This window comes from Silurus aristotelis (genome assembly GCF_946808225.1).
Source record: "Silurus aristotelis genome assembly, chromosome: 22".
Taxonomy (NCBI): domain Eukaryota; kingdom Metazoa; phylum Chordata; class Actinopteri; order Siluriformes; family Siluridae; genus Silurus; species Silurus aristotelis.
In genome coordinates, this window is record NC_139595.1 from 17,618,029 (window position 1) to 17,639,706 (window position 21,678).

The window sequence follows — 21,678 nt, forward strand, 5'->3', positions numbered from 1 at the left end:
GAGGACGCGTACAGTAATGAAGGTGAAAAAGTACACCTGTTCGTTATAATTCATCGCATGGTAACCGGAGGACGAATGTAAACGTAGCTGATCCTCTTCGGCTTAACGTTCTCAATGCTTCTAGGAAGTGCAGAGCAGGACATGAAGAAACCCTGAGGCCGTCTCGCTTTGACTCGGGCTCACTGGACGGCCATCACCTTTTAATCTCGTTCAGACATTAAAGATTTCAGATTTCACATGCGTGGTTCAGGGATGAACCTGGTGGAATGTGACTTATTGATCTACTGCACATTATAATTTAAAAATAATAATTATAATAATAATAATAATAATAATAATAATAATAATAATAATAATAATAATAATAATTCAAACAGAAAAACATCAGTAAAACTTTCCGGCACATCCAATGGGTTGCCATGTGTATGCGATTTTTGACGTTAAAATGACAATCCAGTGCAATCATTTATTGCTTTATATCACAATTACATTTATTGTTTGCATACAAAAATATATCCCAGATTCTCTATTTGGTTCACAAAAACAGATATACTTGTAAACAAAAATAATTTGTGCAAAATTCCCAGTATTCCAGGAGCTGGCAACCAATCTTTGTTCTTTAATCCTGATTTGTCTATATGACAAATAAATTGTAAGCATATTATCAGAAAGAAGTTTTGAGTTTCTAAAATCAGGATCTGCATCGTTAAATTTGATTCAAGAAATTTTATACAAATTTCTTTTTTACAAATAAAATAAAGATAAAAAGGACTAAACAAAACAAAACAAAAGCAAATCAGTTTAGCCTTGGAGTTTCGGAGATGCATTGCAGCTCTACAGGATCAGCGCGTTGCATAACTGGCTAAAAAAAGAATACAAATTACCTAGTTCAGTCCTTGGCATGGGTGCAGGCTGTCCACACCAGGCCTACTGTCTCACACACACACAAACACACCACACATACACACACACACACACACACACACATTTTGGTGCACCTAGGCTGAAGTCACATGCGTGAGGTCGCTGCTTCAGCTCAGGTTTGCGGTGCGTTTGATCATAGATTAGAGCAAACACTTTCTGAGAACCGCGATGCTCGGACCTGATGTTACTGAAACTCAATGAAATTCCCCAAGACGTACGCTGAGCTCTTCAAGCTGTGACACTGTATATGCTGGAGATGTGACACAGGAGCTCTGATCTTATCCTCAGTGCTGAGCTTAGGGCAGGAGAGAAGACGAAAGGAACCGGATGGAACCAGTGCTCATATAGCAGAGTCAGATGATTGTGTTTGGAGACAGTTGAATAACGTTATCGTCTTCACTGGGGTGAGAATGTGATAGTAGTAATGGTGGTGGAGAATGGAGAATGGTGTCCATCATGGACAGTGTCTCCCTGGAGATTGTGTGTAATCACTCAGTTAAATTTTATTTTTCATCACTATAATAATATTGTGCTTTTGACAATAGATTAGACATTAGATTAGAGGACCAGATTAGATCCGTAATGAACAAGCTAGAGGCAATCAAGACAATGACCTAAAGCAGGAACCTTGAGAGAAACTGTAAGAGGTTATAGTGCATGAGGGGTGTGTAAAGATGAAACCACCTTTGCGACTATATTCTGGGATATAACATTCTCTGTCTATCTGGAAGCAGAAGCCTTAAGGATAAGATGTTGGACTTCTGATCAGAAGGTCGTGAGTTCAAATCTCACCACCACGCTGCCACTTCTGGGCCCTTGAGCAAAGCTCTTAATTGCTCATATCTATATACTTTTGTGTTCCGTATTCACTGCTATCTGCAAGTCCTCCAATCCTGCAGGTGTCACTATTCTGTTTCAAACATTTAATTTTCCCTAGTTTTCCAGGTTTTGCCCACCAGCCAGCTCTCCCCTCTCTGATACAGTGCCAACTTCTAAACGATGTTCCTTCTTCCTCAAAGGGAAATGCAGAAAACCCAGAGGAAAGCGCTATCCGCCATCTTCCGCATACCCGAACTCACACCCAACCACGATTGGCTAAATTATTTTGATAAACAGCAGTGTTTAATTGTATTTTTATAAATATTATAATATATTTTCCTTCGCTTTTTTTCCTGTTAGTTTTAACGGATCCTGATATAATTGTTGATTGTTTTTTTTGTGTTTTTCATGTTTTTGTAAATCAGTGCTTTTAGTTTATATCTTTGATTGTCTTCGCTTTGTGTGATAGTCATATTTGTGTTTTTGACAAAGTTAGAAAACTCAAGATTAGTAAATATGTAGCTAAAAATATCTAGCTGTTGGGGTGGTGATGGTGGTAGCTTAGTCATTAAGGCACTGGACTTTGGATCTGAAGGTATTGATTTCAAATCACACCAAGCCGCCTCTTCTGGACCCCTGATCAAGACCCTTAAAATCACAGCTGAATGGGATAAATGTAAGTTGCTCTGGATAAGGGCATCTCCTGTATGCAATAAATGTAAAAAATAAATGCACAGAATTAAAAAATTATAGATTAAATCTATACTGTAATAAATAGAACCGTCTGTGTGAATAAAACTATATGAAACTACACGTGTCATGATCCACTACTGGACTGTGAAAGTCGACTAGGCCGCAAGAATGTTAAAGGGAAAAAGATTTTATTGTGTGTTTTGTCCATTAAGAACCACACACACACACACACACACACACACACACACACACACACACACACACACATATATACAGCTATTCTCTGAGTTACAATGCTTTATATTTTTCTGTGTTTTTGGTGTTTTAGAGCCCAATTTTTAGCTCTTGTCTCTACTCATGACCAGCACTCGTCCACACGTGTGTGAGACGCTACAAAGTGCTCCCATATAGCGAGTCTATAGAGCTGTTCATTGGGCCCTTTTGCATTTTTAACAGCATCACTTACCTCATGCTTTCATTGTACTCTGTGTGTGTGTGTGTGTGTGTGTGTGTGTGTGTGTGTGTGTGTGTGTGTGTGTGTGCGCGTGTGTCATTATAACAGTTCTTTTGTGCTCTTTTATAGAATTAAAGCCAACCTCTAGTCCAACATTACAATTTCTAAGCATTTTTGAATGATCTTTTTTTTTTATCCTTCATATCACTCTATACAAAACGCGAAAGAATCCAGCGTTCAGACTCTTCACACGTCGCACAAAACCCCGGCGCTGCTCAATAAAACTGGAGGTTTTAATATGGAAATTTTTGCAAATATCTATTTGAATGTGTCTGAGTTTATGTCTGTGCCAAAAAAACGTATTGAAAACAAAACCAATTTAAAAAAGAAAAAGCAGTGGACAAGATACAGCTCTCTATCACAAAAAAAAAAACAACAACAACGGGGAAAAAAGAATGGGGAAAAAAAGAATTTACATGATAATGAGCTTGGGATAATTAAAGCGAGGTGGTGTGTATGAATCAGAAGGCTTATTAAAATGATAAAACTGAACAGCAGGTTTTTGGCGAAAGACCGAGCACCGTTTTGTATAAGGAGCTTTCACGTTCCTCAACTTGTTGAATTTGTATGTGAGTGTGAGTGAGGGTGTGTGTGTGTGTGTGTGTGTGTGTGTGTTCACTTCATATTTAACTTCTTCACTAAAACCGCTGCAGAACAATAATATTCACACTCTTACATAATAATGATAATTAAAAAATTGTTATAAATAAATAAATAAATAAATAAATAAATAAATAAATAAATAAATAAATAAATAAAAAATCTTTTCACTGGATTCCATGTACACTTGGTGATATGCAGGTGATAATAATCTCAAATAGCTCTGGAAAAAAAGACCCAAAGAAAACACTTCAGGACGAAACGCAAAAGTGTAACATCACACCATCGCCTCCTTCATTGTTTTCTGCTAAAATCACGAAAACAAGACACTGTACCTTTGGTCCATTTAGTTACATTATATGCACAAACGCTTGTGAAAAACCTTTCAATTCACCTCAAAGGTGTATGCTAGGGATGTGTTTTTGGAGATTTGTGAGTAGGTGAGGTGAGGAGCCCTGGGGTGCACTCAGCGCTCACATTCATCCCAAAAGCTGTTCAATAGGTTTGAGATCAGAGCGCAATATAAGGAGATCTTTCACTCCAGTCCATGGAAATCAAATAAGCATGGAGCTGGCTGTGTGCACAGGGGCATTGTCATGCTGGAACAGGTTTGGGTCTCCTAGTTTAAGTGAGGAGAACATTTAGTTCTACTGCAGCCAAAGACTTCTAATACATTAGGGAAGTTGCAGGTCAGTAGAAAAAGTTTTGCACTTCTGATTGGAAGGTCATGGGTTAAAATCCACGCATCACCAAGCTGGCCCTTGAGCAAGGCCCTTAACCCTCACATGCTTGGCTGTATAACTGAGATAACTGTGGCCACCATTTATTTTCTTCCCGGCTTTTTGAAACATAGCGGCAGTTTTTACAGTCCCTACTGCAATTCTATAACAGCGTTCTCAAATTTATCCAGACAATCTATCTATCTATCTATCTATCTATCTATCTATCTATCTATCTATCTATCTATCTATCTATCTATCTATCTATCTATCTATCTATCTATCTATCTATCTATCTATCTATGTCATGTGAGGTCATGTGGTGCTGAGTGTGTGTGTGTGTGTGTGTGTGTGTGTGTGTGTGTGTGTGTGTGTGTGTGTGTGTGATTCTGGCCCAGTGCCAGGGTATTTGAGGTAAAGCACCTCTTTTTGCTGAGAGGTAATTGCAGCCTGGTAGCTTCTGATTGCCAGGATGTTGTCTCTGGGAACGTGTCCCAGCATTCTCGGCTCTCCAGGCCCTGATTACACATCAACTTATTGATTTGATGAGGCCAAGACGTTCGCTAATAATTGCTCTCATAGCGTCGCTTAATCTCTGTTGTGATTAAAGCAGCAATCTGAATAGCTGTTTTTTTCTTGGTCCCCCCCTTCAGGCACGGATCTCACATTTCAGTACAATTTCATGTCCAGTCAGAGTCGTTAGTAGAGCGACAGCCATTTTGTAAAAGCAGGAATGCAGAGAATTTGCACCAACAAGACTTGATTCAAGATTGAAGTACGTCCGAGTTTTTTTTTTTTTTTTTCGTGTGTGCTGTGCTTTCTCAAGGGATTACCAATAATGCATTGCAAGCATACATGTGTTTTGGGTTTTTTCTTTTGCTAGGAAGAAAATTGTAAGTATAGACTTGCTATCTCAATGATCAGCATCCGTCTGCCTTACTGATTCTGATAATTAGCCTGTGATAGCATCTGAAATAACATTTGTTGACTTTGTTCAGGATGTTGGATTTGAATTTGTTCTTCATGTGAAACATCATTGTCAGGCCAGAGAACTAGGCTACCCATCAGCCCCTGAAAATCACAAGACCCTTTATGGAGATTTTGACCGACCCCTAGACAAATGTCTTCCTCACTACTGAGGACATCATTCTGCCTCCTTGTCCTGCTGAGGATGTCGCTCGGCCTCCCTGTCTGTTTAATAAGGATAGTCAAATGCCACGCTATTTTATCATTTCCCATGCTATTTTATGATTTCTCATTCATTATTTCATGGAACAAAAATGCTCTCTTGTTACAATTCAGTCCACTTTAGCATTAGTTTTATTAGAAGCACCTCAACCTCAACTTTGCTAGCAACACACTTAAAAAAGCAGAAACAGAAGAAAGCAGAGAATGGCCCTTAGTTTAGCAAATGTTAACGAAATTCTTCGAGATTCTTATTCTAATTGTTTGTCTATTTTGTGTTTGCTAAGCATAATTATCTTACTAGTAAAAAAAAACATTATTCTATTTGAAACCTTTGTCTCTGCTAAAAGTTAACTCTGCAAGTTGGTATTTAGCATTAAACAGGTCCAGTGGAGTTGATTTTATAACATATGCCTGAAAACACATGCTCTGTTCTGGATTCTGGGTCATATTTTTTTACAAAATTACTCAATTTTCCGTCAGTCATTTTGATATAAAAATTGTATGTATGCTAATATTTCCAGATATTTGTTTGTTTTCTAAATATCAAACGGACCATGCTATCAGAAATGCTTGTGCCTGTTATGATTTAATTAAAACATTGTGTTATGTAGCATGCTAGCTGCTAATTAGCATTAAACAAATAGCGAACGGTTTGAGGTAATAAGGTTTAAGTAATGTTTCAAGACAAGAGTTTTGTGAGAAATAATCGACTCCTTTGAGAGATTTAGAAGACGCTTTTTCACCCACTATACCATGCCATGCAGTGCATCTGCAGTCTCTCGTAGCTGTGTGAGAAATCACTCCATCCAAAAGCTGATACACACACACACACACACACACACACACACACACACACACACACACACACACACACATACAGACAAAAAGAATTACAGCTCTTACTAAAAGCCCATTACCTCGTATAATCACACGAAATGATTTTTCTTAAATATGATCATAAATCATTGGGCGGATCAATAGGCCACGGACCACCTGCTAGTCGCTGATAACGTATCAATCAATATTTAGTATTTAGATTTGGGACCGATGCTCAGCAAAGGGGAACGGAAGGGTCACTTTAACCAGGAAGAATTATTAGTGCTGATAAAAGAGGACGGGGGAAATAAATAAGGGGATAAAAAGGAGTGTTAGCATGCTAAAGCCGCTCCTCATATCTGTCAGAGATCAGAGCGAGGGTCGGGCTGTGATTAAACGAGTGGCAGATTCACAGAGCACACACTTACACAGAGACAGGGTCTACTTCCTAGTTTTAAAGGGTCTACTTCCTAGTTTTTTAAACTTTAAAAAAAACTGAATAGCTAATAATAATAATAATAATAATTCCAGTTTGGGTCTTTTTTATTTGTTTTGGTTTTTATTAACTATTATTTTAAAATTACTAGCACAAAAAATAAAATAAAAACAATTATATATATATATATATATATATATTTAATATGACACTGTTGACACTTAAAATCTGTACTACTGTCAATTTCTCTGTCACATCCATACCCATACCTTTCTGTCTTATTATTACATATTATTTATTTATAATTATTTTTCAAATATTATAGTATAATATTTTAACACTTATTTATAATGTTATTATGTATAGTTTACACATTATGAGTTTATGCTTTATATTTTCTATTTATTTATTTAGTTTTACATTTTATACAGTGGTCCAAATGTGTTGGACCAAAAAGTTTCAATGAGTAAAGGCTAAAACTTGTCATCAAAGGTTAAAACACACACACACACACACACACACACACACACACACACACACACACACACACACACACACACACACACACACAAATCTGTCCCCAGTGTCATATGTAATTACGATCTGTATTCCTTCACAGATGGATTAAAGCAGATGAATATAGACGTGTATGGAGGTGTGTACGGAGCTGATGGACGCTGGCCCTGAAAGTCCTGACCCGAGCAGCTCCTTCCTCAGATTTCTGACCCGTAATCACATTAATCACCTTACAGCATTAACGCAGCAGGAAACACCACCAAGAGTTTACATCAGAGTCAAAATCATTTCATTCTTTCATCCCAGCTGATTTTTTGAATGATATTAGAGAGTGTGAAATTCTCTCAAAGTACGATCTGAAACATTGTGTAGTTCAAACAATGACTTTGTGGCATAATGAAAAGTCTGATCTTTAAGTGGTGATGTAAAAAGTATTAATATGATTTATAATAATTGATTCTGTTAACTTTGAAATGTGGCAACGTTGTTGATCGGAGGAATGAACAATGCAATTTGACAGACGTGTGTGAATATAGAAGACAATGAAGGAAAAATGTAAAAAAGAAATTTCATTTAAAGGGAAAAAGTTGATTGGATAGAAGTAAATGGGAAGAGGAAGAAAAATGAAAAGAAGAGCATAATGAATAAAATCCAAGAAAAACAAGAAAAGTTAAAAGAAAAAGAAAATTCAATTAGGATGATAAAGGAAAAGCGGGACAATAAGAAAGAAAGAAAGAAAGAAAGAAAGAAAGAAAGAAAGAAAGAAAGAAAGAAAGAAAGAAAGAAAGAAAGAAAGAAAGAAAGAAAGAAAGAAAGAAAGACAAGAACTGAAGAGATAACAACGATGAAGGTGCAAGAAAGAATTAAAAAATAAGGCAAAAAATAAAGCCAGATAGAAAATGAAGAAGATGGTAAAGAAGAAGAAAAAGAAAGGAATAGCTGCACGTGTGTGAAAGGAAGCTTTTGTGATCGGATTGCGGCGTATTGATCAGCAGTTTGAGTTATTATAGATTGCATATTTAGTGTCATCCCTGGCCATTTAAAGAATCAATCGAAAGCATTTACACAGCAAAATATTGCTCCCTCTCTCCATCTCTCTATTCATCTCTCTCTCTGTCTTTCTCTGTGTGTCTCTCATATCTGTTTTTCTTTGCGGTGATCGGAGGTGTGGGACTGAAAAGTCAATGCTGAGAGATGAGACCTGGGAAGCTTCAGTTTCTCTATTTCTGTGTGTGTGTGTGTGTGTGTGTGTGTGTGTGTGTGTGTTTGATGGCCTGCTGTGTTAAGCAGTGTTCAGGGTCTCTGCTGTCTCCACACTTCTCAAGGCTGTCTGACCCCATAGAGGTCAGTTGGCTATTAGGTCATGATTGACATGTAGCACAGACCTGAGTCTCCTCCACCCTCCCCATCACACCCACCTGGGGGATGATCAGACTCTGATCCAGACTCTGATCCCACCCATCCACGTTCTCAAGAGAAAGCAAGAGAACGGCACTTTGTAGTTTGTAGTATAATTTTTCACTAAACAGGGTTGCCATGTAACCGCAAAAATACCCAACTACGTTTGAAAAGCATGCAGAAAAACTTTCTCTTTTTTCTTAGATTTTACATTAGAGAAAAGTCCACCATCGTATGTGCGCATTTCTAATCTGCAGTGTCTGCGATACACCTATTTTTAAATCATAATGCCTATGAATTTTCCCTGCTTAGAAATTTGACAGAAATGATTCTGTACAAATGTGTACAATAGATACACATAGTCATGCGAATTGGTATATAAATGTGGCAAATCTACTACAAAATTGCCATTCATATAACCCCCCCCCCCCCCCCCCAAAAAAAAAAAACAAACAAACAAACGTAATTCATTCTATACCTCTACACATATCACCATTCAGAATGGACAAAAGAATTCACAGGAGTCACTCGAGACATTAATCCTAATCACTTGTTCATGGTGAAAACATCAGCATGTAATCTCATCCCAGACAGGAAGTAATCTCGTTCCACAATCCCTCGGCTAATCCCGAGCCCAATGATATGACGGGCAAACGGCAGGAGAAGAGTCTGTCTTCTGTTCAATGTTTAATGATTTTTGGTTGGATTGATGGATGGATATTTACATTATGCTATTTGGCAGATGCCCTTATCCAGAGCGTCTTACAACAAGGTTAAGGGCCTTGCTCAAGGGCCAGATGGGTATAGTTGGGATTTGAACCCATGATCTTCTGCTCACAAGGCCAATGTCTTATGCAATGAGTTTCCACTTCCCACCTATAGATAGATAGATAGATAGATAGATAGATAGATAGATAGATAGATAGATAGATAGATAGATAGATAGATAGATAGATAGATAGATAGATAGATAGATAGATAGATAGATGTCATTTCTTTACTCAGGTATTAAAAATAATAAACTTCACCAAAAATAATTTTAAATTAATAAATATTTGTTTTACTGATGAACCAAGTCTCAAATCAAGCACCAAAATGCCATGATGCACACATCCGGCAATAAAAACCGTCCGTGTGGAAACATAGCAAAAGTTCCATTGGGTGTCCTGATGATTTACGAAATTTAAAACACCATAATTACTTTAAAACATTTAAAAGAATATTTTGTCTTCATGCTCTATGTTGAGTTTGGTTTCACTAATAATAAACATACATTTGCATCAAGCATCAACATTCGTCCATGCGCATGATTCAGTGGCGATTAATCATAAGTTAACTCATGCGATTAATCGAGATTAAATATTCTATTCGATTGACAGCCCTGATATATACCAGTCTTAAACTCGGGTGTCCACAAACTTTGTTCATATAGTTTATATTGTTTAAGTATCAAAATGCCTTCAAATGTTTAAAAAACCTGTCAGAATGAACCAAATTCTATGTAACCCTGTGTGCAGTGCACAGATGTGTATCAATGTATAAATCAGTTGAACGTGATGAGTTACGGCGAAGCTTTGAGCGTTTTACGAAACTCCGGCAAAGGACCTGAAGAAGTTATAAAATAAAATAAAAGCATAGGGGTTGGAAAGAGAGCAGGCAATTGAGGTGTAGAGAAGAGAAGATTGAAATAGAGGGAGAGTGGGAGAGAGAGGAAAAGAGAGGGAGAGCGAGGGAGAGGATGACGGGCAGTTGGGGAGACAGCCTTGTTAGTTTATGTAGGCTGTGGGCCGAATCGACTGGAAAATTTTGATCACTTTAATTTACTATATCCAGCGCGGCTGCTCTCGCTGTCCGCCGCTTTTATCAAGGGCCAGGAGCCGGTATTGATTTTTTTATTTTCTACCCGGGATAAGAAGACAGAGAGTTCGGGTGGAGAACTTTCCTCCAGATTGGTGCTATTCTCCAGCTTATTGCATCCTGTCGCGTGTGGTTTCACATGATGTCCAGTACGGCAGGTCTGCTCCGGCCAGTAAACAAGGTGACTAACAATGGAGCAGGGTGTGTGTGTGTGTGTGTGTGTGTGTGTGTGTGTGTGTGTGTGTGTGTGTGTGTGTGGGTGGAAGGGGGATTAAGCCCTTCAGCCCAACCAAAGGTGAAATGTTCTCTTATATATCATTCAACCATGGATCAGCAGCATAATACAGAACATCCTTCAGATACCGAACAACCTTCTGAGTTGATGCTCCACATTATATTATGTTATCTCGCATATTCCGTAGTTGTTTGATGCCATACTGTATGTTCTGGTTTTCCAAAAATCAATGCATGTAACCCCAAAAAATCTTTTGAAAGAGTTTAACAAAGGAGAACAGGAAAACCGGTTTAATCTGGTTAAAGGAAAGTCTGTGGTAGGTCAAAGAAATCAAGTTTTACAAACGTGGTGCACTGAGAAGCATGTAAGAACATCTCACGTGTCAGAACGTGAAAGCAAATGACCATAATACAATACAGTAACACTGTTTCTGACCCCTATCTTTGCAGTCCTGATGTTTATTCCTATACGAGGTGATATCAAAAGGTTTCGAGACTCACTTCCGCACCCACCCTACTCACTTTGCCTTCTTTTTGAAGATGAAGATCCGGCTCAAAGGTCGCCATTTTGACAAGTTACGAATCACAGAAGGTTGTTGACACACTTCGAAAAAAAGACTTTCAGGACACATTCCAGAGGTGGCAGGAACGCTGGGAGCTCTGTATTGCTGTGCAAGGGGACTGTTTTAAAGTTTGTAAATGTAGATAAATTAAGTACTTGCTTGTAAACAGAGCCAGTTTTAAAACTTCTTGATACCACCTTGTACATACCTACTAACATGGAATGTAAATCGGGTGCCAAGGTACGTGATAGCTCAGTGGCTAAGGCATGGCATTCTGAATTGAAGCTGCCGAGCTGCCACTGCTGGGCCCTTGAGCAAGGCCCTTAACCCTCAACTGCTCACTCTGAATAAGGGCCTGGCCAAAATGCTGTAAATGTATGTAATGAGATGTAATGAGATCATGTGATGTGTAAAGGGAGGGTACGCTGGCTGATAGGACACGTAGTCTTCATACGCTGAAAACCATATTGAAAGTGGTCATTTTTCACTTGTAATGGAGTAAGTTTTGCAGTCAAGTATCTATAATTTAACACAAGTATGATTTTCAAGTACTCTTTACACATCTGCCTAATGGACTGCAAAAACGGCGTATGAAATTATTTGACATTTTCTTGGATTCGTAAATCTTTCCAAACCCATATTTATGACTCATTAATACTCGTTATTAAGAATCAATCACGCATTCTTCATAATTATAAGCTATTTCACACACACACAGAAAAAGTAGGGCCGCCTGGTGTCAAAACAGCGTAGAGAAGTGGAGTCGCATCCCAGCGTTGGAGGGAGAAAATGAGAGAGTGAGTGAGAGCTCTTGGCTGCATGCGAGTGAGGGGGTTAGTGACAGTCTGATAAAAGATGTCTCCAAAACACTAATTAGAACTGAATACCGCCGCGAAAGCGCCTGCAATCTCCAGGTAATTCATTTAGAGCCGCAACCGCGGCGCAGGCCTTCATTTTTAATCGCTCGAGCTTTAGTGCTCTTGGAGTGCTCGTCCACTCTCTCTATTGTGTTTTTTTCTCCCTTTTCCCCCAAAATCTTCTTCAGAACCTAAAATTGAGAATTTGTCCATTTATAGTTGTCAAGAAATAATCACAAGGATGTTTGTGTTGCTTTGCGATCTACTAGTTTACCCCTGGTATTAAATATCTACAGGATGTGCTGTTAAAGAAAAAATATAAATGCTAACCCAACATGGCTGTACGATGAAGTTATTCATATCTCTATGCATGGCCAAGGATACGATACATTTAAGATACACGTGACGCAGCTAGAGATGCGTTGCGATAGGATTCGGCCGTATGTCAGCCCAGTGTGATTAGATTGCCAATCGATTCAATGCAATACAATGCGATGCAAAACAAACGATGCAATGCAATTCAATATTGTACAGATAGTTCGCTTTTATTCCTTCACTTCAGACAGACAGCAAATAATCATTTGCATATGCAAAAAAAAGAAGAAAAAATAAATAAAAAAATTAAACAAATAACCAGATGTTCTTTTTCTGTTGTGTCTCCAGGAAGATGCAGCTCTGCCTCTGCCATGTCAATCTGTATTCTATGTGACTCTCAGGTGGTGCTGAAAGAACGCGCTTGAGAAACAGTTTAGCATCAAGGAATCAATCTTTATATAAAATATTCAAATTATTTAAGGTCCCCTGGTGGTCTAGTGGTTAGGATGCGGTGCTCTCACCGCTGCGACCCGGGTTCGATCCCCGGTCAGGGAACCGACCCCAGCCACTCTCAGTGCGGGTCCCAAGCCCGGATAAATTGGGGAGGGTTGTGTAGGAAAATATAGAGCATCTACTGATAATTATATATAAACAAATCGGTTTGTTACAAATATAAATATGTTAAAACTGATGCACCGATACAAATGTACACTTGTATATCCGATGCAAAATTTTAGCCGTGGGAAAGTCTTCAAAAGATTCTTGGTCACGTAACATAAGTAACACAAATTTTTTTTTTCTTTTTATTAACTACCAGCCAGACAAAAAACAGCCAGACAGAGGCTGAAGAGGGAAGGACTGTAGCTGCTATACTGTAACATAAGCAATAACAGGAACCACTCTGTCTCGCGTTCCGCAAGATTAAGAGCATCTATGAAGAACGTTTCGATGTGATAATGTGGTTTTGCAAACATGAGATGAAATTTGGCATGAAAATGAAGAAACGAGATTTTCAGTGGCTCAACAGTGAGATGTAGATTTTACTGTGACATTTAGGGCTAGAAAGTCCCCAGAAATTAAAATGATATTTAAATAAATTATAACTAGCTATAATTAGTAGTAATTCTAATTCATATGTCATATTTAGTATCATATTAACAATATGTACTGTTTACTGAAAATGTCCTGTTGTTTGGTTCTACACGGAACCGTCACTGCTTCCTTTAATCGATTTTTTATTTCTTTATTTTTTAATTCGTCCACAGAAACTCAAACGAGACAAATTGGCGTTAAAGGTTAGGCTATATAATAATACATGTTAATGAGGACAGGGAATGTCAATCAAGAGCTGAGATCATATGGTGCAGTGGCTGATAGGAAACATGTCCACAAGTCTATCTCTGTCCATCATATTTCAATCTGGGGTTTGCATACATTACATTTTTAGGTCACAGATAGCCAGATGTTTCATGATAAAAAAAAAAAGAATTAGAGCCTATTGTATGTACAATAAGGCTAAAAATATTGGATAGATTATACAAAAATATTTATTGAGTCAAGACTAATAAACAGAGCATGCATTGTGACTTTGTCATTTCACAATTTTGAAAATGTAGTACTTGATTTTTGACGTCATAATACTTAAAGGTCTTTTTTTCTTTAGTTGGAAAAGAGTGCATTCAGTTGCTTTTTTAAAACATTTTAATAAACTTTCAATAAACCTGTAAATGTTAATCCCCATGGGACACCCATAAGGGTTTTCTGCAGCTCGCTGAGCATTACATTGAGCCTTTATTATTCCTATAATCTCCCATGTAGAGCCTCTTTAGAAAGAACCCTTTAGTATTCTCAGAAACATTAAAGAAACTTGAAGGGGCTTGTAAGAATCTACATAGAACTTTTCAGACTTACCTTAGAGTCTGAGAACAGTCTAAGGCTTAGACAAATAATACAATATATTGATTAAACTCTTCCAAAGTGGTTGAGTCTAGCGACCTGAAGTGCTATTTTTCTTTGGAGCAAACGTTAAAAATTGTGTGAAGATATTATATGGAGAACTCTTTTGGGAAGCTAAGATCCCCTGATGTACGGCTCTACATAGTACTTTTGAACATGTTCTTCAGAAGACCTTCAGGGACATGATTTTTTGCATAAATTCCCAATTTATTTTTTAATTAATATATTGCATATATTAGAGAATCTTGTATATAGAACCAATCACCGTATGATCTGAGAAGTATTTACTATTCTAAAAAGGTTCCAGGTAGAAAATTTTTTAAGCAAATAAAGAACCCATAGGTATAAAATTTGCATCAAAAGTTCATGGCTTTCCTCAGAATATAAGAAAACAAAGAAGTATCAAAAACCTTTTCTAAAGGTTACTTTGGAAACGTCATTGAAAAATTCTACCTTTTAGTTTTCACAGAGAAATCAGCCAAGATGTTTTAGCCAGTTATTTTTGGAAACCGCTATCTAGCAAGGTTCTGCAAGGTTCTACATGGAACTTTGAACTTTAGTTGCTGCATTAATTCCCAATTTATTGCATATATTTGTGAATCTTTGGATATAGTAAAAAATAGTTTTGGTTTTGGTTCATCCATTTGGGAGAATTCTTACAATTGCAGAACTATTTACTTTACTAAAAAGGTTCCAAGTAGAAATCTTTTTTAGCAATGAAGAATCCACAGGTATCTAATGAAACCTTGAAAAGCACTTGAAGCGTTATAGGTACAGTAGAACTTTTTGCATTGAATGTTCATGGCTTTTCTCAGAAGATTTCCTCAGATGATTGGACTAAACTTTTTCTAAGATTTCTTTGGAAATGCATTATTTAGACAGTTTTCTGGAAACTCTAAATGATAGGGAATTTTAAGTAATGCGTGCACACACACACACACACACACACACCACACACACACACACACACACACACGCACACACACACACACACACCATGCAGATGGTGTAATCACACTCTCAGCAGGCAACAATTGTGTGGCAAAATGTGCATGTGTGTGTGTGTGTGTGTGTGTGTGTGTGTGTGTGTGTGTGTGTGTCCTGACTTAACCTCTGCATCTCCGTTTGTAGCAGGAACACACTAAACACATATGGCAAAAGAAACAGTGGCACTTGCTGGCTGGTGTGTGTGTGTGTGTGTGTGTGTGTGTGTGTGTGTGTGTGTGTGTGTGTGTGTGTGTGTGTGTGTGTGTGTGTGTGTGTGTGTGTGTGTGTGTGGTGAGTATTTCCTCATTCATCAGCCCACAAATGCACATGCTTAATTTGAGGGGCTAATCAGGAACAGGCAGAGCTAGGAATTGTGGGTGATCACACACATCTCTGTCCTTAGACAGTGTCATATTGTGAATTGAATGATATTCATGTTTATGAGATAATATACAATATTGATACATATTCCTGGACACCTTAACCATAAGATTTGTATACGATTTTTGAAAATCCCATACCACATTTAGCCCCTATTTGTTTTTTTAATAACCTCCAATCTTCTGGAAAGTTCAAGTCAGGTACCGATGTAGGTGAAATGAGGAGGCCTAGGATGCAGTCAGCGTACACATTCATCCCAAAGGTGTTCAATTTAGTTGAGGTCAGAGCGCTAAAGCATGGGTATTGTGATCCTGGAGCAGGTTTGGGTTTCAAAGTTCAAGTGAAGGCAAATTCTAATGCCACCAGATCCAAAGACTTCCTATGCAAATGTGTGTTTCCAACTTTGAAAAAATCACAATATTATTACAGTATGGGGACTGAATGGAAAATGGAATGTTCAAAATGAACATAATCTTTTGGTCAGGTGTCCACAAACTTTTGAGGAAAAAACACTTCAGGATTTCCTGTTTTAATCCATACATTGTCTAGGATTGAAAAAGGTTCATGCTCGGTCACAGTGAAAGTCGACGGAGGACAGTTTCCGAAGACCTGCTTCTAAATGAGGAAGTTATGAGGTAAAGGGTTTGTTTTTGTTGCAATATTTTTTCAAGACTAGCAGATTTCTTTTCTTAATTAAAAAATTTGCCTAAAAATCCTATGCATAGAATAATACATAATACTGTAGCTCTGTGCTTGGACTCCTTCAAGTTTAAGATTTTGTCCATGAACAAGTATCAAACCTTGTCAGTAAACTTTTTCACCTTTTTTAAAAAATTCTCCTGTGCACATGGAAACAACGATATAACTTCCTGAGGCATAGCTGCAGCCTCACTCACACTTAGTCATGATGCCATAAGCATTCAAATCTCATAATTTGCCCTTGTTTGGGAGGAAACGTGCCTCTGACTCACTTTTCTGCTTGTTTTAAAGTGCAAATCATTTTAGACATTAAAGATAAGCTTAACTTCATACAGTAAATCTCAGTTCGACTCAAAAAAATAAAAAATTCCTGGAGATTACCACTAATTCGCTGTTTACTCCCAATCTTCCAAACATGTGATTATGATATAAATAGGCACGACGGTTCCCATAATGCAACTTTTCCTGTTATGATTATGACTGCTTGTGGACGCAGGCCACTTTATTACCTGCTTCAGTGAAGCGTTGGCTCACTAATACCCCAAGCGCCGGGCCTCCCAGAAGTTTCAAACGAGCTCTCCTCCTCCACGCCTGAAGAGCCATTAGTTATGATTATCATTTTGATGTGAAGGCTTAAGTGGGACGTTTTGTCTGTATGCCTTAACTGTTGTGTGTGGTAGCGTTTTTTTTTTTTTTTTGGTGGGGGGAGCGAGAGGTACAGGGAACTGTAGAATAGTGTGATCAGCCAAATATAACCTTCTACCTCTCAATGCTCTGATCCACTCTAAAATAAAAACCCACAGATCCTTAGTGAATGTTTGATCCTATGCATGATCTTAAATATATTTATTTTATTTCAATATGACTCATTAATTCTAACATATGTTGCAGCTTCAATTATAATTAAAGGGCATTAATATTAACCTGAGCAACTTGATTTGCCCCATGCTCAGAGCTAGCGTTGTAGACAATCATATACCGTGAGTTGATTCGTGAAACAGTATGAGCCTGATTTGTCTTTGGTAAAAAAGTTGTTCATGGTTAAGCGATCTTTTGTTTAATAGCAGATCATAATATATAAAGGAGAGTGCGGTGGCTGGGAAGCTGTGTTTGCTTTTCTGAGAAATAAAAAAGACAAAAAGCTAAAGGAAAGTATACATTATATAGTGAATGCTAAGTAAAATAGAACTCTTCTTCATTGTCAGGAGAAGTGCCATGGAAGCGTGAGAGAGCACAGCATGATTAAAGTGGCATGTGTAGGCAAACACTCTTTCCTGTCTTCTCTGAAGCGCCCCTTGTCAGAGCCACCTGTCCGATTTACATCACACAAGCTACGCTAGGGAAGAAAAATATCATTTTCTAAAAAAAAAAACTCTACTCTCGTCCTGTAATGCAAATTGAAATGTGAAACTACAGAATAAAACAACCATCAGGTCGATGGTTTGAATAGCGCTCAGTCAACAGCAGAGTTTTGTCATCCGGCTGACCTTTGAAGTCCACCAGGAAGAGTGGAGGAGGAGGAGGAGGAGGAGAAGACGAAGAAAGAGGAGGAGGTAGAGAGGGCCGGGAGAGAAAAGAAAACTCGGGCCAAGGTCAAGAAAGCTAATTTATTTCCTTCATCCGCTGGCGTCCCTGAGAGGCGGACCACACACTGCCCATACAAGTGGCTCTTTTAATAGGGGGGAGAAGTGCATGGCAGAGGGCTGGCGTCATCCTCCGCTTCTGCTGCTTTAGCTCATGCAAGGGGCGATATGTGTGTGTGTGTGTGTGTGTGTGTGTGTGTGTGTGTGTGTGTGTGTGTGTGTGTGTGTGTGTGTGTGTGTTCACGTTCAAAACACGTGTCAGAGCCAGACACCATGAGCCACATCTCTTATAGCCCTCATTGTCACACTGGAGAATTGTATTACATCATTACTGAATAATTGGCTACACAAACATGGAGCACGAACAAGAAAAAAACATCGCTTCGGAATATTCTGGAAAACACTCCGGTTTCAAACCTGGTGTTCTGCTTAAGCCAAAAAAGTTCTTTTTGTTGTCTTTTTTGTTTTCTTTTTTGTCTAAAAAGTTTTTAATATAAAAAAAAGAATAAGTAGATATATCAAACATGATGTTCGGCTTCTGTGAAAAAGTTTTTTTTTGGTCGTTTTTTTTGTTTTTGCTCTTATATTGGACTCGTAGTGGAAAACCTATACTGTGTTCCCTACTTATACCTAGGGTGTGTATGGATAAAGAATTATAAGCAAATGAATGAAATCAAATCTGAAGAAACTTCTGGAACTGATTTATACCTTAAACCTTTTGTTGTTATTCCAACAAAAAAAAGGGTTTTTTTTGGTATTTTTTTATTGTTATTATTTTTTTTTTTGAACCTGTGTACCAACTAATACAAAATATTTCCAAATATAAAAAAGAGACAAATTAATAAAATCAGCATGAACAAAAAATTAGCATGTGCTGAACAAAGCACAAATAAACTTTAACCACAGAGTCATTTTCTTATTTAATTTAACATACACAAGCATGTCGTAACATTCATTTTCTATAATATGACTGCAAATTTACTCTATTAATTAAGAGCGACATGCTGTGATTTTTATCCATTTATAGTAACATTGAATGTCGAGTAACAGCCAGAGAATAACTTAAATTATCCAAAGTTAGAATTCTGATTGGAAGTTCTTTTACCAGCTATTCTCTTTTCTGAAGTTAGAAAGAAAAAAAATCAGCTTTATATCTGCTTTACAAACAGCCCTGACACCCGATACTCCTTCTAAAAATGTTTAAAAAAAATGTTTTTTTTTTAGAGAACCATGCTTTGTTTTTCCCCCAGTATATATTTGTATATGAGAGTGATAATGTACTTTTTATATTTCTTAATAAAAAAATTATAATAAGTGAAGATGGCGTTTTTACTCAAATATTTTCAGGGCATTCAGGAAAATCTTGCAAAAAAAAAATCTTGAAAGAAAACAAAAAAAACTATTAAATCCATTAAAACATTTTATTGTCTTTAAGTTTAAATATGAATTTTAATATACATTTCTCTACTGTGTGTGTGTGTGTGTGTGTGTGTGTGTGTGTGTGTGTGTGTGTGTGTGTGTGTGTGTGTGTGTGTGCGTGTGCACGTGTGTGTGTGAGAGTGGGTGGTGTTCAGAAACTGTACTGTATGCACACTCCAAACTTAAGACGAGCTCCAGCCTTGATCTCAAAAGGGTTTTTATAAATATATATCTGTGTGTGTGTGTGTGTGTGTGTGTGTTCTACAGACGTTGTATTACTCACTATTTCCTGCACCCTCACATCATTTTAAAACTCCCTGATAAACGTGCGAGCCTGTGGGCCTTTGAGTGTGATAGTGATTTATTCCCAGACGACTCCACCGCTGTAATCTTCTAAAGCCTTCACACACACACACACACACACACACACACACACACACACACACACACACACACACACACACACACACATACACACACACAGAGCACTACATCACTTACAACAGCCCTCCGATCAAACACACACTTATCTGTTTCCTTTTGAGTCAGGAAGACTGGAAAAGTATGAAAAAATCCACTGTTATAATAACCGTAAAAAGTTCTCATATCATAGTTTTAAACTTCAGGAAAGACCAAAACAAATAAAAAAAAAAATGTACAGTTTGACCTCTTTAACCCTTTTTAGACCATATAAAGTACTTTAAATATGTATTAACCATACAAGCAAAGACAAAAAAAAGTTTCATAGACCACACTAACAAACTAGTGCTCACTATTTAGCAGGATGTCTAAAGTTTTATGAGAAAAGCTGAACAAATTTTCAGAAATTAATAAGATATTAGACTTTTGATTATAAAGCTGGCATTTCTGACCCCTTGACCAAGACCTTTAACCCTCAACTGCTCCCAAAAACCATAAATGCAAATATCTACAAAAATGCTGGATAAAAAACACACAAACAAAAAATAGAATTCGTTACACCATATCGACTTAATATTGCTCACTATTTAGCAGGATTTCTCCAGCTTCATGATAAAAGTTGCGGAGGAACTATTTGTCTACATCTGAAGCATATGATTGATCTTCTTTAGTATGATTTACAATAAATCTAATTTATACATCTGAACAGTTGAGGTTTAAGGGCCTTGTTCAAGGGCCCAGCACTATGAGGTTGCTGGTGCTCAAAAACGTCTTAACATTTCATTTTTCATTCTCTGAAACATCAACATTCAATCCATCCTGGAGTGTTGAATTCCTCGATATACTGTATAGAATATCCACCATATACACTATAAGTACAAAGATCTGTGGACATCTTTTTTGTGGACATCTGACCATATGTATGAATATCCCTTTCCACATTTAGTCTCCATTTGCTGTTATAATAACCTTCAGTCTCCTGGGACGAGGTTTCACTAGATTTTTTGCAGGTTTGTGCAGTTACAATTAGCCACAAGGATGTTAGTAAAGTCAGGGAGTGATGTAGGTGAGAAGGTGAGGAGGCCTGGGGTGCAGTCAGCGTTCACATTCATCCCAATAGGGTTGAGGGTTAGAGCTCTATAGCAGGAGATCTTCCACTCCAACTCACGTTAAGCATATCTTCATAGAGATGAAACAGGTTTGGGTCTCGTAGTTCAACTGAAGGAAAAATGTCCTGCCTTCAAGGACGTAAATCTATACAACTGTGTTCCTCCAACGTTGTGGTTCTAGTTTGGGGAAGAACACCTGGAAAAATGCTGGTGTCTCTATACCATTTTTCATATAGTGTCCCTGTGTACAGTGTTACTATTAAAAATATATCTTAATTTTGGTAGAATTCATTTTTTTATTTTAAGACGGGGGGTTACAAACTCTTGCTCTGTCCAATATTCGCACTCTCAATCTCGTCCCACCTACAAAGGCTAAAAGTCTTTAAAAAAGAGAGAAACAGTTCTTACTTCCAATCCATTTATAGGCGTTGTGGAATGTCTGCGAGACCAAGTTAGTTCCCAGTATCGCTTTCACTATAGCAGCAATAAACAGTCGTTTTTTCAGCAGTCTCTGATTATTTTAAGGTATATTTAAAAATAAAGTTTCTTAGAGGCGAAGACGGTTACAAAGCACCACTGGAGACTCCTTGTATAAATGTTCGATAAACATGTCTTCACAGAAAACTTCACCATACCAGCAAAGATATTTTTGTTTGGGTGTTTTAAAATACATTT

General features: G+C 37.6%; 2 protein-coding genes and 2 long non-coding RNA genes across 6 annotated transcripts in view; 1 reads left to right on the forward strand and 3 right to left on the reverse strand.

The window, feature by feature from the left end:
- Positions 1–7,649, forward strand: part of LOC310717808 — a 14,055-nt gene extending 6,406 nt beyond the window's left edge. Inside the window, exon 3 of one of the 3 annotated variants that reach the window (XR_014530933.1) lies at positions 7,329–7,649. This is a non-coding gene — a long non-coding RNA (uncharacterized lncRNA). Of the gene's footprint in view, positions 1–1,943; positions 3,551–7,328 lie in introns of those variants that run through there. The other 2 variants (XR_014530934.1, XR_014530935.1) reach the window with 2 other exon arrangements.
- bmi1b (bmi1 polycomb ring finger oncogene 1b) overlaps positions 1–21,678 on the reverse strand; it is a 439,238-nt gene that overhangs the window by 136,666 nt on the left and 280,894 nt on the right. The window lies entirely within an intron of this gene.
- The window catches only part of LOC310717812, a 433,295-nt gene that overhangs the window by 61,729 nt on the left and 349,888 nt on the right, over positions 1–21,678 (reverse strand). The gene's annotated exons all lie outside the window — the stretch shown is intronic.
- sall3a (spalt-like transcription factor 3a) overlaps positions 1–21,678 on the reverse strand; it is a 56,547-nt gene that overhangs the window by 26,060 nt on the left and 8,809 nt on the right. The gene's annotated exons all lie outside the window — the stretch shown is intronic.